Below are 22,131 nucleotides of genomic sequence, written 5' to 3'. Positions count from 1 at the left end.
TACAAGAGGGTGACAAAGTAACACAGTGGAACTTAGATGTGTTCCATTAAAGTCACTTTATGTTTGCCAGTTATGATAAATCCCATAATGTGAAGTTTAATATTTGAAATTAAGAAATTTTTAATATGCTATTTTTTACGATATACAGAATATTTTTAATTCATCAAATGATATCTATTGTGTTTTTCAAGGAGCACCTGACAGATTCGAACTGCCAGCCTTTTCGTTAGCAGCCATAGTACTTTAGTGGTGTTTTTCAAATCTGGTTATAATTTCATACATGTGGTTATATGATCAAAGCCCTGGTGGCACAGTGGTTAAGTGCTGTGGCTGCTAACCAAAGGGTCAGCAGTTTGAATCCACCAGTTGCTGCTTGGGAACCCTATGGAGCAGTTCTACTCTCTTATAGGGTCGCTATGAGTCAGAATCAACTCGATAGGCACAGGTTTGGTTTGCTTATATGATAATATTACAAAGGAAATACCAATTCTGGAAACATAGCAAGGCATTAGTTATAACAGAAATACTAAAATTTGATAAACTGATAGTATCTCCTTGGTTACTACACTTAAACAAACACTTAGGTTTAGGTAAAACTGGATCATTCGTACTTTCTGGGCAGAGAGTGAATTTGTTTTCGATAGAACGAAAATCTAAATTACAACACAAACAGCAGCATGCCTCAACATACATGTGAACAAATAAGAAATATCAGACGAACTTGTACATGCCTCTTGCTAAACTGAATTTATATATAAGTTGTATCTACATCACAAAAAGTCAATGAGAGGCTTTCTGAGGTGAAGACTTCAGTGTCTCACCCACACTCATTTCTTTATTTAATAGAAATTCAAGTGTATGTCATGACTTAAAACCTGAACTTAACTTTTATTGGAAAAGAGTAGTATTCACAACTTACACATTTATTCATATTAAATGACTCATTACTAGTTTCATATGTTATAACACTTCATCAATCCTAAGAAAAATAATTTACTTTTGAAATGTCTGATATCAAGATGTTTAAATTAGGTGACATTTTAGTATCATATCATCGCTTTACTGTTAGCTTTAAAATAAATTTATTTGTACTATATAAAATAAAGGTTTATTTAAAATAGATGGGTCATATACTGAAAGATATGAATTATCTAAGAAAGGTTTGTGGATTATTATTTAATAAAATAAAATTTTCATTTTTAAATTAAATTGAGATAACATATAGATAAATTTAGGTATAACTCATTGGTCTTGAGTCGATTCCAACTCACAGTGAACCTATAAGACAGAATAGAACTGCCCCATAGAGTTTCCAAGGAGCACCTGGTGGATTCCAACTGCGGACTTTTTGGTTAGCAACTTTAGCTCTTAACTACTAAGCCACCAGGGTTTCCAAATTTAATTACAGATATATTTAAATCAAATTTAGATAAATTTAACTTAGTTTCAATATACTTTCTAGTTATCGAAAAAAGCTTAGAAAAACAATAAATATGCCATTTTGCTTCTGTTTTCATTGTTCATTGTTAACTCTGAGGCTTTGTATTCTTTTAAAATATGACTGAAACACCTCTTGAAGCTGTGATTATGGGCTGGAATTATAATGAAAAGGACAATGGAATTAAGTATACGAAGTAGCTAAAAGCTTCAAAGCTTTGGATTTTTGAAGAACAAACTCTACATTTCTCTGTAGAAATAAAATTCTCAATACATCTTTTTTTTTTCTTTTTAATTCAGAGGAATAAGAGGTTTTTGTAAAACACGTGTCAAATTATCTCAGCAAAATGTGAATTAAAAAATGTTTTAAATGAAATGGATAAAAGCAGAAAATAGTTTTGAACCATATTATTGTAAGATTTTGAAATCATATTCAATTAGAAAATGTGTCAAATATGATTCAATTACTCAGTAATTTTTACTCCTTTCCTTTATTTTCCCCAAAATTATGAACATCAACAACCTGCAAATATTTTAATTTATTAGAACTAATTTTTTTTTTTTTTTTTCGCTTCTTACCATATTGCTGTAGGGGAGGAAATGTAAGACCAACCAAACATAATATTTATGGGAGGATTATATGAAAACAAATTTTGTATCAAACACCCATATCCACACTGGAACACACACAGACAGCCTGATCAGCTCTATAATAATATTAAAAGAAAAAAAAAAGTTAAAAATTAAGTGTCCTAGAAGAGTTAAATTCTGTCCAAGATCAAATTATTTAGAAAGTAAAGTAGAACAATCCTTTTTGCTTTCTTTTTCATTACCTTGTATTTTGACTTTTGAATACATCTTGATCCTTAACTGTATAATGGACAGCAGATATTCCACAAAAAGGAAATTTTGATTTGTTGGGTCTGGAGTTGGTTTCTAGAGCCTGTTGTTAAAAAAGAAAGAAAGAAACCAAAACAATAATAATAAAAAAAAAAACCTCTCCAGAAAATTCTGAGGATCAGGAAGTTTTAGAAACCATTGCTTAGTCACATGCCAATGTTAATTAACTTGAAATGAACTGCCTGTTTAAGTCACTAGAAACAACTTACACTTAAAGAAGCATGAACTCAAACTCTAAAATTGTTATAAGTTTTGCTAAATGGGCATGGAAATATATTTGGAATGAGTAAATTGAAAATCATTAGTCATGCACAAAAATATTTAATAAAATTGACAAAAAGAATAAAATATATTAATAAAACCACATTTTTACCAAGTGCGGATTATTCTAGAAAAAACAATGTTAGTTGATATTAGGAAATCAATTAATACAATTTATTATACCAATAGATCTATTAAGGAAAATAAAATAATCATTTCCACAGATAACACCTATTCATGCTTCAAAATAAAGCCAATATAGCAGGAATTGATATTTTCCTCATATGACGGTATCTTCTGTAGGCATTACTTCAAATATAGAAAGATAGATTAAACTAATAACACAAAAGCGTACTACATTAACCAACTTTTAACATGGTATTAGGCAGTACTAATCCAGCACTTGGCAAGAGAAAGGAATGAAACACAATAGAAAAGCAATGAAATGGAAGAGCTCAAATATTCCCTATTTGCAGGTGGTAAGCACACCTGGAAAATTTTTTAGTATCAAAGGAGATAGTTACCACAAAAATAAGAGATTTTAATCAGTAGCAAGATATAAAATTTAAATATAGCAAGAGTCTTCATATATAAAAACAATAAAATAAAAATAACCAAGTATAAATATAATGGAAGGGAAAATTCATTTACAGTAGTCAAGTTAATAAAAACAAAATATGAATGATGCCTATAATTAATAAAATATTATAATTCATCCCTGAAAGCCACAAAACTAGACTTCATGTGAAAAAGTAGACTTTTTAACATAAAATAAAATAACTGTGGTAAGTCTAGTGCTACAAGATAGTAAAGGATATTGTAAACATTATAATTAACAGAATTTTTTTATTCACAGAAAGACAAATATGTCAGAATCTAATATCCAAAAATTTAACAAAATATGTTTGAAAATATAGTATATAAAAAAAGCTCTCAGCTCTATTTAATGGGTTAAGATGAAATTTTTTAATAAAAGGCATTGAGACTACTGTATACCCAAATAGAAAAAAAAAAAGGTCTAGCTATATCATCACAAAAGAATGTATGATAATATATTTGAAATAGACTATATATTATATATATGTTCTAGAAGAAAACATCAGTAAATTCTTTTATAACTTGGAAATCTAGAAAAGTTTCTAAAATAAAAATGTCAAAATGAAAGAAAATATTTGTTCACTGTATCGCACAGGGGAAACCCTGGTAGCATAGTGGTTAAGTGCTAAGGCTGCTAACTAAATGGTCTGCAGTTTGAATCCACCAGGCGCTCCTTGGAAACTCTATGGGGGCAGTTCTACTTTGTCCTATTTGGGTCGCTATGAGTCAGAATCGACTCAATGGCACTGGCTTTGTTTGTTTTTTTGTTTTTTTTTTTTTTGGTTATATTGCAGAGGAGCCCTAGTGGCACAGTGGTTAAGAGCTTGCCTGATAACCAAAAGGTTGGCAGTTAGAATCCACCAGCCGCTCCTTGGAAACCCTATGGAGCAATTCGACTTTGTTCTCTGAGATCGCTATGAGTCAGATTCAACTCAACGTCAACAGGGTTATATCACGGAAGAGAATATCCTCAGTGTCTTAAAAACTTTAATAAATTGAGGCAAACACACACCCCCCAATGTTCCCATAAAATAAATGTCAAAAGAAATTAGGATCTATTTCAAAGAACTAAACTATATCATATTCAATTTCTATTGAAATTACATGCATATTCATCTTTGATTGTTTGTAAGGAATGTATTTAAAAAAAAAACTGGAAAAATACATAATGAATATACCTAGTGTTGTTGATTAAAGTAAAATTTGCAATGGGTAAAGGCTGGTACCAAAAACCAAACCCAGTGCCGTCAGTGGATTCCGACTCACAGCAAACCTACAGGACAGAGGAGACCTGCCCCACAAAGTTTCCAAGGAGGCCTGGTGGATTCGAACTGCTGACCCTTTGGTTAGCAGCTGTAGTACTTAACCACTATGCCACCAGGGTTTCCAAAGGTTGGTACAGACAACATGAATTCATAGGGGACAGGTTGAATAAACAATGGCACATTCACATAATGTAACATTATACACCAGTAAAAAGAAAAGCAGAAAAACACTGTTATAGTTGAATTGTGTCCACCAAAAAGATATACTGAAGTCCTCACTCCTGAGAACCGTCAGTATGACCTTACTTGGAAATAGGGTCTTTGCAGATGTAATTAGCTAAGCTAACATGAGGTCATACTGAAGGAGGCAGGGTCCCAATCCAATATGACTAGTGTTAACAGAGGAGACGAGACACATAAACAGACACAGGGGGAAGACCACCATATAGAGAAAGGCAGAGACTGGAGTTATGTTCTCAGAAGCCAAGGAACACCTGGTACAACAAGAAGCTGGAAGAGAGAGGGAAGGGTCTTTCCTTAGACCTTTGGAGAGAGCATGGACCTGCTGACACTCTGAATTCTGTCCTGCAGAACTGTGAAAGAATAAATTTCTGTTGTATTAAGCCACCAAATTTGTGATATTTTGTTATGACAGTCCTAGGAAACGAATACAGACTAATAATGATATGATTGATCCCCACATCAAATACATGTATTTACTTATGTTTTCAAAAATAGAATTGGAATGATAAACCAAAATATGATTTTAAAAATATGGACTGAGTTTGGAATATCTCTATAGAAGATAAAATATATATATATATATGTATATGGTAGTAGATAAAACTAAAAGTAAAATCTTTGTTAATATACCTTGTTAAGTAGATGTGAGTTTGGAATATGAGCATGTCATATTAGTAAATGACAAAATTAAACCCCCAAAATGCAGTACCTAATGTGATAGTTGAGACTGTGTCAACTTGGCTAGGCCATGATTCTCAGCATTTTAGTAGTTGTAAAATGTGATCGCTTCCCTGTTAAAATTTGGTATGTGATCACCCCCATGATGAAATCTGCTGAGTGGTACGGGTGAGGGTGGGGCCTGTGGCAGCTCACCACTCCCTCAGTCTTCATCTCCCTGCCTTCCGCTGCCTCCTTCCTTCCTGCTCACCTTGCCAAGGTCGTTGGCTTGTTCTAGATCCAGCAGCTGTCTCTTGTCTGACCTCCGGTTCTTGGGACTTGAGCTAGCAGCTTACTCATCCATCTTGGGATTCGTCAATCTTCACAGAAAGAGCTCTGCTCCCTGACCTGCTGATCTTGGGTTGGCCGGTCCCTACAGCCACGTGAATCAGGAGAAACCTCACGGTCTTACCTACCGACTTAGGGGATTTCTTGACATTCACAGCCTGTGAGCAGGTTCACCAGCTTCTGTGGCTCCTTGAATTAAGAAAGGCCTCTATCCTGATCCAAGGACTTGGGACATTCCAACCCCTACAACTGGATGAGCTGTTTCCTTGATAAAAATCTCTCTATGTATTTATAGGCTTTACTGGTTTTACTTCTCTAGAGAACCCAGCCTAAGACATCTAATTACAGATTTAAAAATGAAACAAATATACTGAAATATATATCAACTTAATGGCATAACCATATAATGAAAACAATTACTACAAATTGCTTTCAGAAACAGATTTTGATTTTACATCTCTGGTGGTATATTTTAGAAAGGAAAAGGAACAGTAGGAAATATGAACTGAGATTTAGCAGTATCATGACAGTGCCAATATTGGTATTTTCATTTTTAATATATTATAGTTATGATTTAAGTTATAATAAGCAAAATCATGATAAGCCAAGAAAATATTGAGGTTGTCAGTGATTTTATTTTGCTTGGATCCACAATCAACGGCTATGGAAGCAGCAGTCAAGAAATCAAACAACATATGGCATTGGGCAAATCGGCTGCAAGAGACCTCTTCAAAGTGTTAAAAAGCAAAGATGTCACTTTGAGAGCTAAGGTGCACCTGAACCAATCCATGGTATTTTTAATTGCTTCATATGCATCGGAAGCTGGACAATGAATAAAGAAGACTGAAGAAGAATTGATGTCTTTGAATTATGGTGTTGGCAAAGAATATTGAATATATCATGGACTACAAGAAGAATGAACAAATCTGTCTTAGAAGAAGTGAAACCAGAGTACTTCTTTGAAGTGAGGCTGGAGAGACTTCATCTCACGTACTTTGGACATATTATCAAGAGGATCAGTTCCTGGAAAATGACATCATGTTTGGTAAAGTAGAGAGTCAACAGAAAACAGGAAGACCCTTAAGGAGTTGGATTGACCCAGTGGCTGCAACAATGGGGTCAAGCATAACAACAATTGTGAGAACGCAGCAGGCCCATGTAGTGTTTCACTCTGTTCTACATAGGGTCACTATGAGTCAGAACAGACTTGATGGCACCAAACAGCAACAACATTGGTAATTTAACTTTTAATATATTGTAGATATAATTTAAGTTAAGGCAAAGAGGTATTTATGCTGAATATTATTAGGAATTAAGTTTTTCTACATAAAAGAAAATATATAGTAATAAAACTTAGAAGTTTAAGGAAAAACTATGTAATCCTTAAATTTGAATTGGAAATATCAGTATGAATTCAATAATGTGTTTCCTACCTCCTTCATCTGTAAAGCCCAGGAAGCAAGGAATCTGAAAGCAATGAACATCCCTTCTGCACAGATTGGGGCCTCTAAATATCATCCTGGATCAAAAGAACCTGAGATCTTTGCAGAAATGTCTAATTTCCTGTCTCAGGAAAGAAATATACATGTTAACCTGGGACATCTTATTGTGCCAGAAAATGAGGTTATCAAAGACCAAGGTGGTCCCAACAGAATACATTGGAGCCCACTGAAGGAGGTTCTGAATTACCTAAAATGATACACTTTGATCATCAGAAAGAATAATATCACTTAATATATTAAACAAACAACAAAATCAAACTCATTGCCACCTAGTTGATTCTGACTCACAGTGACCCTACTGCACAGAGTAGAACTGCCCCACAGGGTTTCCAAGGAACAGCAAGTGGATTCGAACTGCCGACACTTGGTTAGCAGCCAAGCTCTTCACTGTGCCACCAGGGCTCCTCATAATATATATAACATTATATATTAGGATAATATAACATAATATATTAATATACATAATATATTATTATTATAATAATATAATTATAAATTATTATAATAATATATATTAGGAAGAACAAATACAAAAATAATTATTGGTCATTGTATTAGTTTGCAACTGCTATTGCATCAAATAGCCATAAACTTAGTGGCTTAAATCAACAAAACATTTTCATTTTATAGTTCCGGATGGCAGAAGTCCTAAATGAGTCTTAGTTGGCTAAAATCAAGGTGTTGGCAGGCTGTGTTCTTTACCTGTTTCAGCTTCTAAAGGTCATGTGCATTCCTTCACTTGTGGTCCCTTCCATCTTAAAAGTTGGCAATTACATCATTTCAAACTCTGCGTCCTCATCACAGCTCCTCCTCTGACTCTGACTCTCTTGCTTTTCTCTTTTCATTTATAAGGACACTCATGTTTACATTGGGCTTGTTAGGGGATCCTAGAGGCTAAAGACAGATAATTAATTAGTACTCCACCAGTTATCAGGCCACTCCCAGTCCTCCCCCCCTCCACATGTCACTCACTTCCTGTAAGTCGTCTTTCAGACCCTCCGGAAAGCCCCAGAAGAGTCCAGATCTTACCAGCTCAGAGTAGCCAAAGATGTGCTGAACAGACCACCATGACTGACAAACAACACTGGGCCATAGTGCATGCTTAGTAACACAGAGAACTTATGTCAAGAAACCAAACAACTCATGCCAAATAACCAGAATCACCAGAAATACGTCATTGGCAGCGGTCGAGCCCATTTCAAAAGCGAATTTTCTGTCCACCACTTCTGTGCCAAGTCTTAGCCCTGCCTCATAATAAATAATCAGTTTCAACTATGAATAGCGGAAACTTTCTGATCCTGCCCACCATTTTCTCCCACCCTTAAATGGATATGTATGGTATAAATTGTAAATTTCTCATGCAGATCAGGGAACTCAATCTGAGATCGATACCTCTGAGTTCCCGCTTGCTAGCCTGAGAAGTAAACTCTTTCGTCCTCTCAAAGACGGTATCTGAGAGTTTGGCTTCTTGCACGCTGGGCACAAACCCGATGGTCCGATTTCAATTTCTGGCACCCTAGGTGGGACCAGAAGCAGTCCTATTTACTCTTTGATCAGTTTCTTCGGAGCGCCTCCGGCTGTGGCACAGCTTGCTGTTACCCTCAACGCACACTTGGGTCGTTCTTGACCAAGAGGATGCGGGAAGGGTTTGAGCTCAGTGGGTGGTGTTCCCGGTTATGGTGCAAACCCAATCTTGAGAGAACGAAACAGATCTGGTCTGAGGCACCAGACGAGTAAGTCCGTTCCCTGGACAGTCGAGAGAGAGCTGGGAGGTCGAAACGGAGCCTGCTAACAAGCCTCTGGCAGAAGGCTCACTATCTGAGGGGTTGATGCAGCCTGCCTAGACACCTCCGCCATTAATTCCCGTTAACCTTGGGGTCCTGAGACTCCATCTTCAGGCCTGGTGTGAGCTCACTCGGTGCATGTGTGTGCTGTGTAAAAAAGAGGAGGCATGCCGTCTATCCCCGAGGGTTCACCATTGGGTTGTATTTTAAAGAACTTGAGACAGTTTAGTTATGGGAATATGAAAAAGAAAGTCATGATGAAGTACTGTAATCAGGGCTGAGTACAATATTCCATAGGACTGAGTGAGAAATCACTGATTTTCAGGTCTTTATCTTATGACACCATTTTGCAGTTAGTGTTGTTTTGCAAAAGGGAGGAAAAATGAGATGAAATACCTTATGTGCAGGCCTTCATGGCCTTTTATCAAAACAGAAATTTACAGAAACAGTATAACTTAATGGTGCAGAGGGCAGAAAAGCCACAAGACCAGAAAGACAAAGAGGAGACTTCAGAAGAAAGTGAGCCTTGGGAACCTCTCCTTTTTTCAACAGCACCCACCCTTATGTGCCATGGGTGGTGGCTGCCACTCCATTGGCCATAATTCCAGGACCTAGCAAGGGTCAGAAAACAGAAAGAGAGGCTAAGAAAACAGCAGAAACCTTATATCCCTGCTAGAGGAATTGGCCTCTCCTCACATCTGTAAAAAAAAAAAAAATTTTTTTTTTTTTTTTTTTATCTGTAGTGGTGTTTAATTCAGTCAGGGACCTCACACTTCTGATAAAGGGCAAGAGCAGTTTCCTCTTCACCATGTTCCGGTGAAAATAGATGATCAAGGGGTGCCACGTGGATTTGTGTGGGTGCATGCTCTTTTTGCTTCTATTGACTTACTGAACTGGAAGAGATCAATGCCCAGTTACCAAGAAGACCCTAGCCAGATGGTAGAGTTCTTTCAGAGTAACTTTGATACTCACCAACAAACTTGGACAGATGTACAAGTCCCCCCTCTAAGGCTATTTACTCAGAAGGAAAGCAGGAAGGTTTTAGATAAGGCAGAAGAGGAGGCAGAAAGATTTCATGAGGGAGGAAACAACCCCTCTAGGTGACCAGCAGATGTGGCCATGCCCCTTAAAGACCCCAAGTGGGATACAAACCAGGCTGATGATATGATTTTCTTACAACATTATCGAGAATGTATTCTAGAGTGGCTATGTTGGGGAACACCCAAACACAAAAACAACAAAATTCAAGAGGTTCGCCAAAAGCCAGATGATAATCCCTCTGCCTTCCTTGAGCAAGTCCTAGAAGCCTACAGAAAATATGCGGATGTAAATCCTGATGACCTACTTTTCAGAAAGTTGTTGACCTGACTTTTATCTCTCTCAGAGCACGCCCGACATAAGGTGCAAGTTACGGAAACTAGAAAATGGGCTAGATATGGCCACCTCACAATTAGTTGAGGCAGCCTTTAAAGCCTGCAACAACTGAGACCAGGAACGGGAGAAGAAGAAGCACTGAGAAATGAAACAATAAGTTAGCCTGCTAGCTGTTGCCCAGGATGGGCTGAGGTGTCCCTGGACACACGGAAAGATAAGCACCTAAGGCCCTAGGCCTCTGGTCCCATCTCAGAACTCAGGGCACCCAGCAAAGCTGTAGCCCCAACAGTGTGTCTACTGTAAACAAGAACTCCATTGGAAATGAGAATGTCCTAACCACTCAACCTGGGTTCAGAAAGAGCACCCAACTCAAGGGTGGGCATGCGAGATGACCCAGGGAAATGGTGGGGGTGAGGATCAAGAGTGATGGGGCCCAAGGGCTCTACCACTTACTGGGTCAATTCCCATAGCCCACAAAGAGCCCAGGTGCAGCTTAAAGTAGGCAATCAACTTATGGACTTCCTGGTGGACACTGGCATCACCTATTCTGTACTAAATATGCTTACTAGCCCATTGTCCCCAAAGACACTCACTGTTACAGGTGTTTTGGGAGAGACAGTTAAAAGAAATTTTCTCCAGCCCATGGACTGTACAATTGAAGATAAAATCCTGATTCACAGTTTTCTTTACACACCTGAATGCCTGATCCCTTTGTTAGGACAGGATTTATTAACAAAATTGAATGCTCAAGCTTCGTTTCATCAAGGACAGTTATAGGTCCAAGTTCCACCAGGCCAGGGATGGGCCCTGCTCAAAGGAGATACCAGCTCTGGAGTTGAACCTACTCCAGAGATCATTCTTCGCCAGATAAGGCCCCAAGTTTGGACACCTGGAATCCCAAGATGAACCACCACCACTGAGCCTGTAAAGGTAAAATTAAAACCAGGGGCCATATTTCTTCAGGTCAAACAGTACCTTTGAGACAAGAAGCCCAAGAGGGAATCAAACCTCTCATACAGAAATTCTTGATATATGGACTCATTCAGCCCTGCCAGTCTCCCTATAATGCCCCATTCCTCTGGTGATAAAACCTGAAATGGGAGAATACAAGTTTGTGCAAGACTTAGGAGCCATAAATCAGATTTTTGAAGATATACATCCTGGTGGACCAAACCCATGTACACTGTTGATCACCGTACCCCAGATCATGAATGGTTCATGATTTTAGACTTAAAAGATGCATTTTTCTGCATCCCACTGAGAGGATGCCCAAAGCTTGTTTGCCTTCAAGTGGGAGGATCCAGAAAAAAAGGCTAAACTCAACATTTTTGGACACTCCTTCCCCATGGCTTTAAGAACTCACCTACCATTTTTGGGAAGGCTCTCTGAAGAGGACTATCCAAGACTGAACTCCCCTGTGAAGGACTTGTAATCTAATATGTAGATGATATCTTAACCAGAAGCCCCATCGAAAGTGACAAAAATACTACTGAAGTACTAAATTTCCTTCCAAAATGGGGATATAAAGTGTCCCAACAAAAGGCTCAAATCTCCCAGCAGCAAGTTAAATATTTGGGGTACAGTCTATCTAACAGATAAAGGGATCCTTTACTAGAAAGGTGACTTGTCATTAGTTGAATAGCAATTCCTAAAACAAAGAGACAACTTCCCAGGTTTCTAGGAGTGATTGGGCTCTGCAGAACTGGATACCTAATTTTTACTACTTGCCAAGCCCCTGTACCAGGCTATTCAGGGGATAGACTCTTATCCTTTAGAATGGACTCTAGAGTGCCATCAAGTTTGCCTTACCATTAAGTCCAAACTGATGAGTGCTCCAGCTCTTGGACCTAATCTGAGGAAACCTTATGATTTGTATGTACATGAGAGACAAGGGGTAAGTTTAGGAATCTTAACACAACAGTTGGGGCCATGGAAAAGATCTATTGCCTACTTTTTGGAAGAATTAGATTAGACAGCAAAAAGCTGTCCTCCATGTCTGCAGGGGGTGGCTACCTTCTGTGACATTGTGGAGGAAGCTGAGAAGCTTACCCTCAGTCAGCCCACTACTGTTCATACCCCTCATTCAGCCATCACAATCCTTGAACAAAAAGAGGGACATTGGCTCATTGCAGGAAGGTTAGGAAAATATCAGGCTATCCTTCCTGATGATCTCAACCTCAACCTTAAAGCAATCTCAACCCTTAACCCTGCATCCCTCCTGCCAGTGCCACAAGAAGAGAAAGAGCCAGAACATGATTGCATTCAAATAATAGATGAAGTTTTTTCCTGCAGACCAGGTCTCCAAGGTACTCCTCTTGCTAACCCAGACCTTTTAGTCTTTTCAGATGGCAACAACTTCATGGATCAAGGGATGCAATGGACTGGATACGCTGTAGTGTTCCTTCAGAAGCCCTTCCTCCTGGAACTTCAGCCCAGAAGGCCAAGCTGATTGCACTGACCAGAGTATTAGAATTGGGAAGAGGTAAAAGAATTAATGTTTACATGGATTTGAGGCATGTTTTTTCTGTTGTACGTGCATATGGGGCCATCTGGAAAGAGAGGGGATTACTGACATCAACGAACAAATAAGTTAAATGTGGGACTGAAATTTTAAAGTTGCTACCGGCAGTCCTCTTCCCCACTGAGGTGGCTGTTATACATTGTGCAGGCCATCAAGCCAGTGATAATACCTTACCAAAAGGAAATCGCTTGGCTAATCAAGCAGCTAAAGAAGCCACAAAAACCAAAACAGGTTGGCCCTTTTTCCTGATATATATCTACAGGCCTTCACTCTAGGATATTCTCAACAAGATAAAAAAAGGAGGACAATGGGGTTTCTCAGAAGATAAAACAAAAGATGGGTGGATGGCAATGGACAAATATTAGTACCAACACCCCTTATGTATGATGTAGTACAAGCTGCCCAACTCACCACCCATTATGGAAGAGATGCCCTGGTCACCTGGCTACAAAAGCTAATTGTAGGGTCTGACTTGTATAAAAATGTCCCACTTGTCACTCCACAGTGCATGCTCTGTGCTGAAAACAGTCCAAAGACAGGACCACCCCCACCTATAATAGGAGTGCAAGCCAAAGGTATGGGACCCGAAGAAGATTGGCAGATAGACTTCACCATCATGCCACCAACAACTGGAGGGATTAAATTCTTGCTTTTTTTTTGTAGATACTTTACATTCACTAACTGAGTAGAGGTACTCCCTTGCAGAATGAAGAAATCCACTGAAGTAAGTAAAGCCGTACTGAGAGAAATCATCCCAAGGTTTGGTTTACCTGTCTCTGCTCAGAGTGACAATAAAGAAGCCTTGTGGCCCAAGTGGTTCAACAGGTCTCTGGACTTCTAGGAATTAAAGAGAGGCTACATGCCTCCTGGAGGCCACAATCATCAGGAAAGACTGAAAAGATGAATCATACCTTAAATAAAATGAAGGCCAATGTCTGTAAGGAAACCAACCTTACATGGCTTCAGGTTCTTCCTGTTGCCCTTCTCAGAATTAGTGTAGTCCCTAGAAGCAGACTCCAGTTGAGTCTGTATGAAATGCTATATGCGAGACCCTTCCTCAAACCCTAGGACTCTGGGCACTGGAGTCACGCGGACTTGCCTGTGACCAGGGAACTAGATAAAGTCAGGTATGTACAAACTCTTTCTATTACCTTAAATGCCATTAACCATTATGCAGCCAGCAAACTTATGTTTCCCACAGATAGCCCACTCCATAACCTGAGCCCTGGAGAGTGGGTGTTGCTCAAGAACTGGAATGACCAGATCAGCCAGCCAACAATTATGGAGAAGAAATTGTGAAGTTCTCCTGGTCACCCATTCCTTGGCCAAACTGAAGTGGTCCGACCGTGGATACATCACTCCAGACTCAAGCTTATGTTCCAATATGAGACTGATCCTCCTGAAATCAACCAGATCACTCATTCCTGCAATACCAGGAATGGATTGACAGGGGACAGTGAATTTAGAGGAGCCCGCTACCTCCACCTTCACTGGTTACATCAACCCAGAAAGGCAGAATATGACGCTGAACCTGCTGATGGACTAAAATTCCTATTTAAAAAATGAAGGGAACACCCATTCATCAGAAAAAAGTTGGATTGAGCCAGTTGCAGGTTCAACTAAATACACATTGGTGAGATTCCCCAAGGACCTCGGGCCCTGCCAATAGCTTTAGTGTTACTGTTCTATTTTCTGTGGTGTTATGCCATCCTCAAACAGGTCAAACTGCTATAGACATATGTCAAACCCATTTGTGACTGTTTCCTCTCAGATTAGCTATTGATTTCCAAATTTAACCCAACCAGCAGCACATAATGGCTAACTGGGAGTTTTAAGCCTTGTTCTCTCTCACACTTTACCATCCTTCTACTAGTCATTTTCCCCCGTCAGTTGAAGCTGTCTATACTAACATATTACTTAATGTTCATGAGAGATTTGGCTATGGGAGAGAACTTAACCAACTGTTGGGCCTGTTTCACACAACCTTCCAATTCTACCAGGGCTCCACCAACCTATGGTTACCTGATCTGGAACTGCTGTACAATTCCTTCAGTACAGAAAGTACCTGGGAAAGTAACCACCTCCGTGAAAGGAGTGGTATACAAAACATACCGGCCAGGCCAAACCCTACCTAGTCTTTACTCTCGTTTTAACTTAAAATGGCAAAAGTTTGAAACCATATCAGCCACAGTAGCAGAACTCTCTATGAAGGTAAATTCTAGCACGTGTGGTGGGGACACCTACTCTATCCGCAGGATAACTGCCCAAGACATAAACAGCACACAGACTAGAAATTGTACCCTGTTTCCCTCTAAATACCCCCGGAATTTTGCATCATACCTGACTTGTAAATCAGTAGAACTGTGTACTCATGATGTAACTAACAAGCTTGGACCTTGGGCTGGGAGGTTAATTAACTGGGGATTCCTACATCAAGGCAGTTGCTCTAACCCTGATCCATGGTTACGAGAGGCCAACACAACACTAGACAATAGTACCATTTGGGCCCCACCAGGATGTGTTTTCCTGTGTGGGGGAACCCGAGAATATATTTAGGCAGTCTCTTGCTTAGACTTTACCTTCCAGACAGTATGGCGAGCTTTGAGACATACTGAACCCATGGAATTTAACCTCTATAAAGCCACACTCCCACGCTGGTCCAAGAGAGCCCTGGGTTTTGTCCTTGAAGGAATAGGGATAGCAATAGGCTTCTTGACCCCTGGGGTGGCTTGATGTACCATGAAGCCACCCTTAAAATATTATCCTTTCCTTACAACGAGTGATGGACTCAGCTGCAAAAGCCATACAAGCACAACAGAAATCTCTAGACCCCTTGACTAAGGTGGTGATGGACCACCATATAGCCCTAGATTATTTCTTGGCTAACTAGGGTGGAGTCTATCCAATTGCTAACATCTCTTGTTGCACTTACATCAACTCTTCAAATGAGGTAGAAATCAATGTACATAAGATTTAAAATGAAGATAAGTGGCTACATAAATTCAATCAGGGCCAGTTGGAACACTGTTAAACAAGTGTTGCCCTCTGTAGCCTGGTTCCTTCCTTTCTTGGGACCACTAGTAATCCTTATACTCCTCCTGGTTTTCGGCCCATGTCTTCTCTGCACTTTCACCTGGTTTATTGAAAATAGGCTGAAGGCCACTGGCCTCTTTGTCCTCCCTGTTCCTTCCCAACATGAAGGATACTCACCTCTCCAGCCTGTAGATCAAAGGACTCAATTCAAAAGTATGCCAAAACGTTCATTCAACAGCCCCCCTGTTCAGCAGGAAGCAGCCATGAGCAGTCATTGCCCCCATTCCCATGATTAGAAATGGTTCAGATCACAGACAGGAGTTGTTAGGGGACCCTAGAGCTAAAGACATCTAATTAATTACTACTCCACTAGTTAAGTTATCAGGCCACTCGTGGTGCCCCCATCACTCCCTTCCTCTAAATTGTTTCTCAGACCCTCCAGAGAGCCCCAGAAGAGTCCAGATCTAACCGGCTCAGAGTAGCCAGACATGCACAGAACAGACCAGGATGACCAGCAAATGACCCTGGGCCACGATGCATGCTTAATAATGTAAGAGAACTTATGTCAAGGAACCAAAAGTCTAAAGCCAAGGAACCAAAAATCACTGGAAATACATCATCAGCAGTGGTCAAGCCCATTTCAAAAGCAAATGGTCCATCGACCACTTCCATGCCAAGTCCTTGCTTGAAATAAAAAATCAGTAGAAACTATGAATACCTAAAACTTTCTGATCCTGCCCACCATTTTTCCCCACCTTTAAATGAATATGTATAAGTATAAAGTGTAAATTGCTCGTGTAGATCAGGGAATTCAATCTGAGGTCACTACCTCTGAGTTCCCACTTGCTAGCTTGTGAAAGAAACTCTTTCTTTTTCTCAAAGACAGTATCTGAGAATTTGGCTTCTTGCACACTGGGCATGGACCCATTGGTCCAGTTTCAGGCTCACCTGGATAATCTCACCATCTCAAAATCTTTTAATTTAATCATAGCTACAAATTAATTTTTGCCATGTAATTAGCATACCACAGTTTCCAGGGTTTTAGACTTGGAAAAACTTGGTAGTAAGCATTATTCAGTCTGACAGTCACCACTGGAGGTTGCTAGGATAGAAAATTATTATCCTGAGTAAAAGAAAAGCAATTAAATGTTTACTCATCCATTATTTTATGAGCTATACTTCAGAATAACCGAATAGTTGAGGGGAGAAAATTCAGCTTTATAAAATAATTCTAGCTATGAAATAGAGAAGAAATGATAGATTTTTTTTTTTTTTTAATTACCGCTTTGAAAGCCTAAATAAAAAATAATTGATCCAGGCAACAGTAAAAAAGGACGTTAAAAGTTTGAATGAAACATTCATAATGAATGGTTGTCTGACACCACCTGAACCCACTTAGCAATCTTATCACTGTTTACGTGAATCAAGATCAGATTTTAGGTAACTCCTAACACAATGAGGTAAAAAATACATAGCATAATCTAAGAAGTATTTTTGTATAAATTACATTAAATCTAAATCTAATATAAAAATTGAGGGGGACGTGGAGTCCATTTAAATATTGAAACTAAGAGAAAAAAATAGAAATTACTGTTACAAATGGAGCATACATATTATAAACAATCACTGTAAAAATATAGTAAAAATGGAGAGTTAAAGAAAATATGCTGTCATTTTTCTTAAGGAGGGAGTCAAAATGTATAAAATGTTTCAAAATGCAAGACCCCCAAACTCTAAGTTTTAAAAATAATCTGTTTTCTTGTGTCCTAAAGCAACTGTAGCCAAAGCCTATGCCCTTGAGGACGACCTTGAGCCTCACTGACTTTGGGGTTCAAGGTGGATAGATTTGTGTATTTGTTCATCTCCTACTTCAGCAGTGGTAGCACTCTGGGGGATGATAGCAAGGGTTCAAATTCCCAGAAATCTCCCTCAGTCCTCGAACCACCCAGAAGGAATGTGATAAAATGAAGGGATGTGATAAGAGAGCCAAGCACTTCAGTTAGGACCCAGTGCTTTCAACCACATCTGAAGTCTCCCCTTGGTACTCCCCAGAACCTTGGAGCTGCCATTCTTGAAGGGTTTCTGACAGCTCAGAGCTGGCAGTCATTTGAGGCTTCCTGGACAAGGTGATAGTTGGGTATGCGAGGGCAATGACAGAACAGAAGGACATGCTGGGAGGGTACAGTAGGCTCAAGCCTGAGTCTTCCTGGGATCAGAGTCTCGTTCTTCAGCAAGTCAGGAAATGGAAACCTCAGAGACTTCAACCTCAGGCCAGTGGCAGGTTTTCCAGTCTGAGGGGACTTCAAAGGGTGTGAGGTACTGAGGGGGATTGTGGTAAAAGCCCAGGAGAGCGCATATCAGTCTGAAAGATTATTCAGAGCCAACTAGGTCTGTAGAAAGACCAGGTAAAGGCTAGGTGGGTGTCTTGGTCATCTAGTGCTACTGTAATAGAAATACAACAAGTGGATGACTTTAAGAAATAAAAGTTTATTCTCTCACAGTTCAGTAGTCTAGAAGTCCAAATTCAGGGTGCTGGCTCCAGCAGAAGGTTTTCTCTCTCAGTTCTGAAGGAACATCCTTGACATCAGTCTTCCCTTGGTCTGAGAGCATCCTAGCACAGGAACCCTAGGTCCAAAGGACATGCTCTGCTCCTGCCACTGCTTCCTTGGTGGTATGAGGTCCCCATGTCTCTCTGCTTGCTTCTGTCTTTTATTATCTTATCCTGTAGACCTCATCAATACAGCTGCCACTAATCCATCTTATTACATCATAGTGATAGGATTTACAACACATAGGGAAATCATATCATAAGATAATATGGGGAGCCGGACAACATGGTGCCATAGACAGAAGCACCACACCATCCCTCCAGAGCAAAGACCTGAAAAACTAAAAACAGAGACAGACATCATTCCTGGAACCTGAAGTATCAAATGAAGGGATAAAGAACTCAGCCAAACACTGAATCAAATATGAAACTGACAGGGGACAGGGAGAGAGCAGAGATAGGTGTGGAGGGCCCCTATCAGCTAACACAGCATGGATTCACCATTATGGTTGCCTGTCAGGTATCAGTGGTCAGGGAAAATTGGAAAGCAGCTTCATGGAGCTCCCAGCAGAAGACAGAGCACCCAGTAACCAGTGATACACACTTTCCCATCCCCATGCTTTCCCTGCTACTTTACTTCTGAGCTTCCTGGCTGGCTATGGTGGCTTAGCTAGCTGGGAAGAGGAACGTCTGTGCCACGTGTATTCACCCCACCCACATCAGAGATCTGTGGACAGGGAGGACAGAAAAGGAGCTTCATGAATTTCCCAGCAGACGACAGAGCACCCGGTAATGAGCGATATATACTTCCCTAATCCCACCCTTCTCCCTCCCCCCTTTGGCCTCCTCTGCTTCCTGCAAGCTGCAGTCTCTTGGTCAGGAGGCAACTGCTTTGGCCTTGGGCTGCTTGGATTCACCCTGCCCACACTGGCCAAATGCCTGAGCTGGTGTTGCTTCTTTCCATTTTTTTTTTTTTTTTTTTTTTTTGGTTTCTTCTGTGACTCCACCACCTCCCCGATCTTTCTTTCAAACACCTGGCTCTGTGTGCCATCTTTGCTTCTTCTTGAAAGGCTGTGAAGCCCTGCTCAAATGGGGAACCACTCCCTTGGCCTGCAACACCATACTGGTGGAATTCTGAGGCTTTTTTTTTTTTTGCTTGTTTTGTTTTTCTTTGTTCTGTTTTGTTTTGTTTGTTTTGTTTGTCTTTTCATGGCTTGGGACGACCTTCTAGCCAGGCTGCACTGCATGGAATATAAGCCACTCCCCCAGTGTGCACAGCCAAATAGTTAGGAGCCCTGGGGTCATTTCTTTTTCTGTCTTTCTTTTTTGTGTTTTTCCCTTTCTGTTTTACTTAATTGCTCAGTTGCTGTCTCTATGCTTACTTTCTTTTCCTGTCTCCTGAATACGTGGTGATCAGCCTGGGAGCCATTTTTCCAGTCTTCACGACCACATCATTGGGGCCCCTAAGGACTTTTTTCTTTTTCAAATTAGCACTCTTTTTTCCCCTCTTTGTTTGGTTTTGTCTCCTATTTCTCTCTCCTCTCTCTCCTCTTTCCCATCCCATATTAGCTTCATGGATCACAACCTCCCCCCTCTTTTCTGCTTACCTGCACTGTGCACTGAACATAAACCCCCTGAGCAGCACAGGCACAATCTACTGGAATCCGCCCAGCACTGTTACCTGGCCTGCCCTGCCAGTCCTAGTGCATGCCACAAACAACCCATCCCAGCCGCTCCCCTTCTGCTGGACCTGCCCTGCTGCACCATAGCTGAGTGATTGGCCCTGGACATTGGAATAGGAGGTAAAAAAGTATTGTGACTGCACATGAGCAAACAGCAGAGAACACACAGCCAACGTGCTCAGATATAACCAAATAAAACAAAAAAGCAGGATGAAACAAACAAATCTACAATCAAGAGACAAAGAAAATAACTCTTCAACGTCACAAAGACAATATCAAAACATATAAAACCACAGGACAGGATGGCTCCAGTAGGCATCCAGAATAAAATACCTGACGACTTTCCAGTAGAAGAAAATGCACTGGAACTACATGACAGGGAATCCACATCTCTAATATTTAGAACTATGCAAGAGTTGAAACAAAAAGCAGACAAAAATGAGGAAAAATAGACAAACTCATGGAAAATACAGAAAAAAAGGAAGAATTCAGGAAAATAATACAGGAACAAAATGCCAAAATAAAGTCACAACTAGAAATCATACAAAAACAACTAGAAATCCAAAAGATAAACAACAAGATTTCAGATATGGACAATGTCATAGAAAGGCTGAGGAGGAAGTCTGAAATGATGGAAGACAGGGTCAGCGAAACTGAAGACTAACACTTGTATACAACTGTTTCAAGAAAAATCAGAAAAAAGAATGAAGAAAAATGAAGAAACCCTGAGAATTATGTGAGATACAATCAAAAGCAAAAAATTGCAAGTAATCAGAGTTCCACAGCAAGGGGAGAAAATGGAAACCACAGAGAGGATCATTGAAGATTTGCTGACAAAAAACTTGCCTAACATCATGAATGATGAAAATCTGACCTTCCAAGAGGCTCAAAGCATCCCATATAGGATAGACCCCAAAAGAAAAACACCAAGGCATAGCATAATCACACCCACTAAAAACAAAGACAAAGATAAAATCCTGAGAGCAACTCAAGAAAAACAAAAAGTCACATACAGAGGAGAAACAATAAGACCGACCTCTGGTTGTTCAGCAGAAACCATGCAGGCAAGAAGGCAATGGGATGACATATATAAAACTTTGAAAAAAAAAATGCCAACCACGAATAATATATCCTGCAAAATTTTTGTTCAAATATGATGGTGAAATTAGGATATTTACAGATACACAGAAGTTAAAGGAATATGTAAAAACCAAACCAAGCTTACAAGAATTATTAAAGGGAGTCCTTCAGTCTGAAAATAAACATCGGGCCATAGCCTGAATCTAGAATGCAAGATTGTACTAGCCAGACACCAAGGTAGGAAATAAACTCTCAAGGACTATCTAAAACCAAAAGAACTATAACAGGAAATCGAAGAGGTTAACCTGTAAATGACAACAACATCAGAACAAAAAAGAGGGAATAAACAGTGTAGGTACACAATTTTCTAATGGAGAGGAAGGCAAGGCAATACCAAGTAATAACAGACTGGTTCAAACCTAGGAAAATAAGGGTAAACTTCGAAGTAACCACAAAGAAAGTTAACAAACCTACTCATCGAAATAAAGAAAAAAACAAACTCTCATTAAAAACAAAATCTACAAAAACAAAGAAATGAAAAAGGAACCCACAAACAAAAGGAACTCGGCACAGGAGAGTAACTGGAACAAAGAAATTGCTGGCAAAACAAAACAAAAAAAGAACTACAAAATGATGTAAATAAACTCACACCTATCAATAATTACACTGAGTGTAAATGGCCTAAATGCACCCATAAAGAGACAGAGATTGACAGAATGGATAAAAAATAGGTTACATCAAAATGCTATCTACAAGAGACACATCTTAGAAATTAAGATGTAAATATATTAAAAATCAAAGGATAGAGAAAAATATACCAAGCAAATAACTATCAAAAAAGAGGCGGCGGGGCCAAGATGGAGGACTAGGTAGATGCTACCTCGGATCCCTCTTGCAAC

Source organism: Loxodonta africana, chromosome 17 (assembly GCF_030014295.1).
Source record: "Loxodonta africana isolate mLoxAfr1 chromosome 17, mLoxAfr1.hap2, whole genome shotgun sequence".
Taxonomy (NCBI): Eukaryota; Metazoa; Chordata; class Mammalia; order Proboscidea; family Elephantidae; genus Loxodonta; species Loxodonta africana.
This window is presented reverse-complemented; position numbering follows the sequence as displayed.